This window comes from Amphiura filiformis, chromosome 4 (genome assembly GCF_039555335.1).
Source record: "Amphiura filiformis chromosome 4, Afil_fr2py, whole genome shotgun sequence".
NCBI lineage: Eukaryota > Metazoa > Echinodermata > Ophiuroidea > Amphilepidida > Amphiuridae > Amphiura > Amphiura filiformis.
In genome coordinates this window covers 10,450,338-10,460,352 of record NC_092631.1, presented here as the reverse complement: position 1 = coordinate 10,460,352, position 10,015 = coordinate 10,450,338, and positions in this window count along the sequence as shown.

Sequence of the window (10,015 nt, the reverse complement as noted above, 5' to 3'; positions counted from 1 at the left end):
ACTCTTCGGACTTTTTGACTGTGGTATCAATAGACTCCAGCATCTTCAAAACGCCTCGACACTTCTTTGCCTGACAAAGCACCAAGAAAGCAATGATCTTACAACAGCTTCGTTGCTACCCGTGTCTCAAAGGATTATCCACAAGACGTGTAATATACAGGAATGTCCTCTGACTTGTTCCAATGTACCTACAGGATTTCATCACATTGTTTTCACCATCACCGTCTCAGTTCCATGACACACCACGTCTTCCCTCCGGCACGCGTATTTGGTCAATTCCAGCGAAAGCGGGACAAAATTCTCTCTATGTTATCTTTCCACTTTAAAATGTCATTAATAAAGGAAATCACGTTATTGGTGGAGCATATCATGTCACGGCCAATGTGCTCTCTTTGAGCATATAGGCCTTTAGTAGCAAGTCATACCAGGGGACAAGTTATGATGGGTTAAATGAATTGGCGTTACCCACGAATTCAAAGATAAAGCAACATAATATATCATTGAATGTCCTTCAATCAAAATGAAATTATTACCATTAGAAAGAAGTTTACATGATCGCTCATCATATGTAAAACGATTGAATTCCACCAAAGTTTGTTCATAATCCAATTCCAATCATGACCTTTGTCAATGACTCTGGCGCAATAAGTTGGTCAATTGAGAGAGCGTACGAATAGAATTGAGATTTTTTGATCTTGCAGAAAGCAATGATCTGATTTTGATAACCATGATAACCACAAACATCAAAGCACTATGCAAATTATGGGAAATAATGTTAACATGCCTCATACTTGCCTATCGAAATGTGTAATGTTTGTTGTAAAGTTCAATCTTATCAAGTGACTTGGGTGAGTTGACTACTTATTTAATTACATTATACATGGTGTCCCAGAAAAAATTACCGAGTGAATAAAATTGAACGTAAGTCGAGAAATAGACATCAAAATCAAAATATTTAACGATTACATAATGCGCGCATCAATGCAGTTCATTCCAAGTTTGATAAACAGGCGCTTTTTTCATAGTCCACATTATTTACTTTATAATTCGACAGTGTTATGTTATTCATGCTTTCACTGAAGATGAATAACAGTTTGTCCGAGAAAACTTTGATTTCTGCAATTTTAAGCTTTCCAACTTTAATTCTTTAGGTTGTGCAAATGTTATATTTTAACTTTTCAAAGAACATTTGAGCCAAGAATGACAATGATCAAGTGCTTACAGCTTAATATGTGATTTTTGATACCATGCAACATTAATGTTGAAGTTTTAAAAGATTGAAACTTTGCATTACAAAAACAATAAATAATATTAGCTGGATTCATTGTAAGAACAGAAAAACCATAAATCAGCAATTTTCACTTCATAACGCTTCATAAATAAAGTTTTTCTTTCAAATCTTTTAAATTTAAACCTTGGTCCTAAGATGGAAATAATTCTTGGTTAGAACTTTAACAAGTAACATACACTTCTATAGTGTGTGTTGCAGTAACACACGTATATTACTGAAACTTATTGCCCGCTGATTGCATACAATTTGGCAATAAAAGGCTAACGATTTTGCTTTAAGTTCACAATAAAGATCTCAACATGTGAAGTTCTTTTATCCAACGGGAATCTGCATATGTTTCATCAGTAATGCACATTTTACGCTTGCGGTTCCTACGGCACTGCGGTAATGAGTTGGATTCTTTTTTTGTGATGTCTTTTAGCCGATGAAATGATGAGACAGTCACGTGTCCCCGTCTGTTCCTGTTATCATTACTTTTCGGTATTTCATTTTTCTTGCAGCTGCAAAGTGCACGCACAAGTCGATTACTCTTGTGTTTCATCTTTAAGTTTAATTTTTTGAAATTGGTATGGATGCGTTTTACACCTTCATTTCAAAAGTTTAATGCACAAATTTGAAGTTGCTTGGTTTTGCAAGGTCTCAAAGCGATATTGCATATTGATTTATGTGAATTACTGAAGACGCCTAACGATAAAGAAGTTGTGGGTTACTGGGTTATGGTAAATAAAAGAAGAACTTTTGAATACTTGCACCAGAAACGTAGCCTTTGCTATCCAATATAGGAGTAGATGCACTGAACCTGATTAATGGTACATTGTTCATTTTTTCTGTCTGTGTTCAATGCAATTTGTCACAAATAAAAAGTGCCAATTATTCATAAAGCATAGTATCACGCTAAAAGCCATTTTATATTTACAATTGGTACCAACACTCCTCACAGATACTTCAGGAGTTCTAACTATTAAGATCCAGAAAGTGATTTATGAAGGAATACCAATATGAGTTGTTGAAGTTCTGCGGGCTATATCTATTGGGTTTTTATTCACAGAAGCTACGTGAAACTTTCTTTACCTTCAATTAACATTAAAATATTATATTCTTTAAATTAATATGAAATTCATTCCGAGCTTTGAAACAAGATCAATCAATAACGGAGTAATATCCAAATAAGTTGGTATAAATATGCCGATGTAAGCTGTAAATCAAAACCAACTAAATAGGCTTCAAGACATTTTCAAATCGATTAAATACTCACATTAATTGATTTAAGAACACTTGGAGCAACGTTAACCCTAATCCTACAAAGGAAGGGGAGGGTTGTACCAACATGAAAGTCACTATACCTACCCTCCTTGTCCCTAACATTTTAAAACTTTGTAAAATTAATTGGTTACAACAGTCAAAGCCACTGTTTTAACATAAGCTGATACTAGTAAAACTGCTAATGATGCTGTGAATCTTGATTGTCTAACGTTGCAGGATACAAATAATACGTTCAAAATTGAAATAATAATTTATACACTCATTATTTTGTTTGGGCATATTTTCTTATTTCATTCGAGGACACCGTGTCATATTGGTTTCGAAGTTTGACTCTGATGTAATGATTCACAGCTAGGGATCTTGGCGCCAGTAAAAGAAATTCATAATAGCATAGGAAAATGTTACATATAGCTGGAACAGCACGACATGGTTTTTATTTAAATGTACAGCAAAGTATTTAGCATACTTCTTGTAAAAGGAGAACCTTCTTTTACGTAAAAGTGCCACCTCATGGCAGATACATTATCACGTCCTGCTTCTCTAGTTGATGTAGACAACTATATTTAGTTACATTGACTAAACTACAAACATTTCATTTCTACATCTTTTTTGTATTCCGACACTGTTATCATCAGCATGACTTAAGGGGGTGTGGTTTACAATATATAAACCAAAATTACATGTCCATTATGAGAGGTGTCCTATTCTAGAAATCTTGTGCAGTTATCTGCTCTCTGATGCAATTGTAATACAAACCGAGCAACCTGACCCATCATTTTTGGATGGCGTTATGATACAAGTTAAACGTGATACTTGCTACCTTGCGACAGCTTTAGGCAAACACTGAGTACAACAGTTAGCTAATTGCTAAATATCAGTGACATGGATATTAATTAGTTCTCAGTTATGCTATTCACTCACTTAGACAGTTTCGTCAGCCAGGTCGGGTGACTTCTTCAGTAATGCAATGATCCGCCGGTTTTCCGCGAGACTTCTCATTCCTAGGGTGCACAGGTCTTAACAGGGGATCATATTTGGGATTTAGAGAATATACCCTTGCATCAAGACTTTTAAAATTAAAATGAACACTGAAAAGACACTGAAAAAGCAATGACGTAAAAAATACCAGAGCAAAAAGAAAATAATCCGTCACAGAAGAGTACAAGTCCAAGTCGGCCATCGCTGACCATATGTGGCATAGGAGAATCATGTCATTGACTGAAAGTGGCAAAGATTCTGGAAAAGGACTCAAATTAACACACAAGATGGATACGTGAGGCAATCTGGATCAGAAAGAAGGGGCAGGAGACGCTAAATCGCAATGAAGGGGTATATTCTCTAAATCACAAATATGATAACTGAAAGCTTCGATTTACTTCACACGATGAATCTGTTTCAGGAGACATGGATATTGTTTCAATGGGTCGGAAATGGAGTATTGTATCACTACTATTCACTAGGTATTGCATTTATTCCGACCAATCATATGACGCAACTGGTCAACCATCTTATTTATTAGATACCAATGTGAGTTCTTAAGGGTAGACTAGGTATTGCTGGTCGAATTTCATTATCTAGATCAATAATTGAAAAATAACACTTTGATGTTTTACAAAAGTGTATTCTACAAATCATATACTTTGAAAACTTACTTGATTTATTGTTGTTAATGAGTTTTGTGCGTTTTACAAAAGTGTTGTTGTTTGAGCCCTCTTTAGAATATAACTCAGGAACCTACAAAAGTATATATGTGATATTTGAATTCTTCTACACTGAAATGATCAATGCAATTTTTGCCAAAGCTCACTACCATTCGCAAGATGCTGTGAATGACCAAATCGCAACAGTTTAAAATAGTTGCTAACCTCAAAGTTTTCTATTCATCTATAAGCTGCGTGGATTCGCAACAAGTCTTATATGTGACCCGACACGGCGAATGAGCCGTAAATTCCTCCACCGGTCAATTTTGTTTTATTTCGTGTTTAGAAAATATACATCATAAGCTTTAAAATGATATATCATTTAACTTCAAACAATATCCAGAAGCGGGGTTATGGTTTGTTAAACTTTGCTGCTTCAACACAATGCCCAGCAAACACAAAACGTTTTCGACATCATTCGCAAAAGGTTATAAAAGGTTGTCAGAAAACGTTTACATGTCGGGTTATATAAAGGGTATATTAAGAGTATAAAACGTTTTCATAACCTTAAAAAACATTTTTTGATAATCTACTGCTCAGCAAACAAAATGTTTTACAGAAAACGTTTAAATGTCGGGTTATATAAAGGGTATAAAAACGTTTTAATAACATTCTAAAAACATTCTTGAAAACTTCGATACAAAACATTCTAAACAGAATGTTATTTTGGGGTTGAAAAAACATTTTGCGAAAATGTTTGCCCAAAACATTTTCAATAACGTTTTAAAAACGTTTTCATGACCTTTATATAACCCGACATTTAAATGTTATTAAAAGGTTTTGAAAAAACATTTTAAGAACATTTCTGTGTTTGCTGGGTTCAAACATTTTAACATAATGTTATTTAAGTATTGACACAATATTTGGCAAAAATGTTTGTAAATATAGTTTACAATAACATTTTTTGAAAACATTTAAAAATATTGTTGTAGTGTGTTTTCATACAAAACGTTTTAAAACGTTATTATGACCTTTATATAACCCGACATTTTAATGTTATTAAAACGTTTTTACCTAAACCAAAAGCCAAAATATGACTTATTTAAAACGTTTTTAAAACGTTTTTGTGTTTGCTGGGTGGTAGCTTCTTTCGTTTCTACACGTGTCTCTTTTTCCACATTGCTGGCAATAAATATCAAACAGTCATAATTGGCGGTCATTTCAAATCATCCCCAAGTCAACGAGGTTTAAGAAAGTTCTCTCATTGTTAATTGTTGGTTAAAAAATACATTGCCTGGTAACCCACCACTTGAACAGGATTTAGCCAAAACAAACAAAGATCAGCGGTATTAAAAATTCTATAGCCATCTAAGGTAGAAGCTTTTTATCCACTTCAACAATAGGATTATTGATTGGTGTTTGACTTTCAAAATGAGATAGATGTCGCGCCAGCTTAAGTTACCGATGAATACGACCTTCATACACGTTTTACGCTGTAACTCAGAATACAATTTAGGGAATTTACGGCTCATTCATGCTGTACGGTCACATATTTCCAAGTGACATTAGACTATTAGATTCCTTGTTAGAAATTAAATGAAATTCATTCTAAGCTCTGAATTAAGATTAATTTGAATAACAAAGTCTCTTTGCAAATGCAAAATGGAATAAAACGATATAAGCTCCAAAACAAAACCAGCAACAAAAAAAAGGAAGACATTTTGGCGCTGAACCTCTGCCAATAATAAGCTTACATTCATTAATCTATAAAATCATGCAATAAGAGCATTGAGTTCTTTACCTATAAATAAAATAGATACTTCAGACAAATACTTGATTAAAATACAAATATGATTCTGTGAGTAATTTAAATATGAGGAGTGTGTCTACTGAATGTAAAGGGGAAATAATAAGCTTACATTCCTTAACCTATAAAATCATGCAATAAGAGCATTGAGTTTTTTACCCATAAATATAACAGTCTCTACGCAGGACAACCAATTCTTTTGTTATGCAAGGCGCACTCAGTCATTTAATGAGGCAATACAAACGATCGAATTTGGTGTTGAAATGAGCAAACTTTTGAGTTACACCTTTTCAATGTAAAATTAATTTTCTCGGCCAAATCAGTAAATGTCAGGAAAAACTGTAATGCTTGATACTGTATTTTTTTTTCAAATCCTAGTGTTAAACTTAGGCGTGAAATTCAGTCATTTAGTGTAAGATTTTCGATTTTGATAGGCTTCAACTCTGCCCGCGAGCCTTTTTTTTTGGATAAACCTTTTAGCTTTTCAAAGTAATATTGTTCGCTAAAGAAGGATTTTTCCCAACTTTCTAACGCACATCACCGTGAGCGATATATCATAGTTTTGTCAGAATTTCCGTTTTGATTCCACAATTTTTTACTGCCAGCTGAAATTTTTTCAAAATCCACGCGTGAAATCTTAGGCTTATACTAGCATTGTGGATCGATATCTCTGGGTGCCCGGCCTGGCTACAGTGTTGCCAGAACTTCAATATAGCAAAAAATTCCCAGGCCTAGCGCTCCTATGAAACTGATCATGTTATAAGCACGATGAGGATCTTTCATCACGTGAGTGATTAATTATTTGATTTCATCATCACCGTGATCATCGGACCAATGTGTTGAAATTTGCTTCTCTTCAAAACAACTTTGCCCAACATTTGGTTACAAAAAATCAACAATCTTACATGCAATTGGGCAATATTTTAAACAAAACTTTCATTTACAAAACATAAATATTACGCTGTATGTTTTATCAAGCAAACTGTTTCGAACACACTTCCAAAAAACCTTCGTAACATCCCCAGACTTTCGTTATTTAAACGCCAGCTTAAAACCAATCTTTGTAAATTGATTGTTTTTATGTTTGTTTGTCAATTTCGTGTTTTAAGCGCTTTGAGTTCCTCACCGGAAGAGATTGTGCCTCATAAGAATCATTCATTATTATTGTTAATTTAAACAGGTTTTTGTTTTTAAACAAAAACCTGTTCAAGCAATTAATTAAAAATTGCTTGCCTAAACCAGAATATTACTTGGATGTTAATACTTGACCTAGTGTTTCAATTGTCATGAAGGTGACTGGGTAAAGTGCCTTTTGTTTGTGTTTGTTTGAAATTGCTTTTGGAAACCCACCGAAAGTCATAAACGAAGCAGCCAAAACAATACAAGGTTAAACATGGAAGTTTATAACAATCTATTAAATGACCTAAAGGAAAAAACATTTATGGCAACAATGAGCCTTGCATTGTAAGTCATGGTTAAAATTTGTTGAGTACCACCCCTACCATCCCTACATACCACCTCACACACCTCTGCACCCACCCCACCCCACCCCCATAGGCCTACATAATATTACATACCGGTACATAATAATACGGTATTTATATAGCACGGCTATAGCTATACATTTAGAAAGTAGGTCCTATAGCGCTAAATTATGACAAATAGGCCTACATGTCAAATTAAAAACAAACCCGAACACAAGTCTGAAGGGTGTAATGAAAATGGCAACCCGCGATGGGGGGGGTCATTCAAAATTCACCTGGAGATAGGAGGGACAGAAAATTAAAATCCCCTATAATAACACGCGAATTTGTCTACTAGGTTTGGACAGTGGATTTTCCCATGGACCTCATCCTAGGTAAATAAACAAACAAACAAACAGACAAAATGGAATCCATAGCCCCTATAAATTGAAATTGCAGGCTATCACGGGAGCAAATTTCCAAAATTCACATCATTTACCAGAACACCCAATTGGGGATTTGGGCTACCAAATCGCTGGTCAGGCAATCCTTGCTTTCAATGGAAAAGGGACCTGGTTGACAACAATGGAAATATCGATTATTTCTGCTGGTTGCTCTCGAGATAAAGTACTGAGTTTGACATTTTCGGAGCATGAAGGGAAAAAGGGTAAAATAAAAGGGTGTCTAATGAATGTAAAGGGGAAATAAGTACTTTGCCTATATTTTATGAAAATTTATACCCACAATTAAAACATTATGTGCAGTTCAGTTGTTCAAAGAGCCAAAGCTCACGCAGAAGAAACATCGTGACGCCATACACTCTAAAATTTTAAATGCTTAAAATACACAACCAGATTTCGAATTTCTACCAACCCAGTTACACTGTGGCTACTCTAGATTACCAGTGCAGTATCAATCCAGTACCATTGTGTGTACTGTACATGTGATTATGATGTGGGTAATCATAATCAAGAGTACCCACACAGGTACTCTTAAAGTAGCTGGGCAGCACCTGACGACTGGCTTCTTCCAAACAAACATATTTTATTTTCTAACAGCTGACGTTTCACCGTTCCCGTAGAATCAGAAAACCGTAAATAGCAAGACGAAACATGCACAAAATGCGCTATTGGGACTGCGGAGGCAGGAAAATGGGTTTTAAGGGCAAATCAATCGATCGAGTGGCAGAGGGAGAAGTTAACTTAAGGTAGTAAAATGTAGTAAAAACTTGGTGAAGCTGATGATAAGCTGGAGTTTGAAACATAAATGAAAATATGCGGCGAATTGAGAAATAACTAATCAAAATTATGTCGGCTGCGATTTCCCAACTAGTAATCTTTCAATACACATGGGCAAGAAAATACGATTACGTTTAGAGAAAAAACACAAGGATTTGTTACGTTTTGGTAGAGGAAATTAATTAAGAAATAACCTCAAGTGATTTCATTGTTTATAATTATGGCTAAGATTTCTAAGAAAGGTCAAAACGTGGACTAATAAAGTCAAGAGTCGCTCTCCATAGATATCCATGTGTTTGAATGCAATTAACATGCATATAACTCTTGCAGTGGATACATCGACATTGGTAACTATATCTTATCCTGAAAGAAAGAAAGAAAGAAAGAAAGAAAGATAGAAAGAAAGAAAGAAAGAAAGAAAGAAAGAAAGAATGAAAGAAAGAAAGAAAGAAAGAAAGAAAGAAAGAAAGAAAGAAAGAAAGAAAAAAAAAAGAAAGAAAAAGGAAGGAAGAAAGAAAGAAAGAATAGAAATTATCATGCTCTAATATACAACGCATATATAACACTTTACGCTCCAATGTTCACAGAAAAGGCATATAAATGAAGTACTGAAAAAATATGGAACTCAGCTGCTTGAAGTAAAACTATCATAGAAGGTTATCAATCTAAATAAGGTTTGTATGACTAAGTAAAGATACAATAATCAATGATAGGAAAGGATATTGTAACTTTAATGTGAATTCTTCAAAACACTTGGGGCAATGTTAATCTAATAAATCTTTCATTGCTTTCAGGTATTTTTTACGCCTGAAACTTAATCGCTAAATTTGAAACCACGCTATAGGAAGTTAGACGTTAACTTTACAATTACACTGTATTAGAAATTATTAGAAATTAAAATATTTCTACTTTCCTTATTATGTATTCAAGACGTAAGGCATTAGATATACTAAATTTGGCCAACAAAGTCAACGCCACTGTTTCAACACAAGATAATACTAGTAAAAATGCCAACGGCGCTGTGAATCTTGATATTTAACGTTGCATGACACAAATGATGCGTTTAAAATTGAAATAATTTTGTTACACCCTTTATTTAATGCAGGAATATGTTCTTATTTTAGTAATAAAAAATGTAACATATTGGTTTAAAGATTGGACACTGGTGGAAAAGTATCATCAAAATACGGTTGTGTAGTGGATCATCAGGGTAATCTTATAAAAACAGGGAAATTCTGTCCCATTCTTCATGTCTCTGACCGCTGCAAGAAAGCCATCCCAGAGCCACCCATGGTAGCTTTCCGTAGACCGAT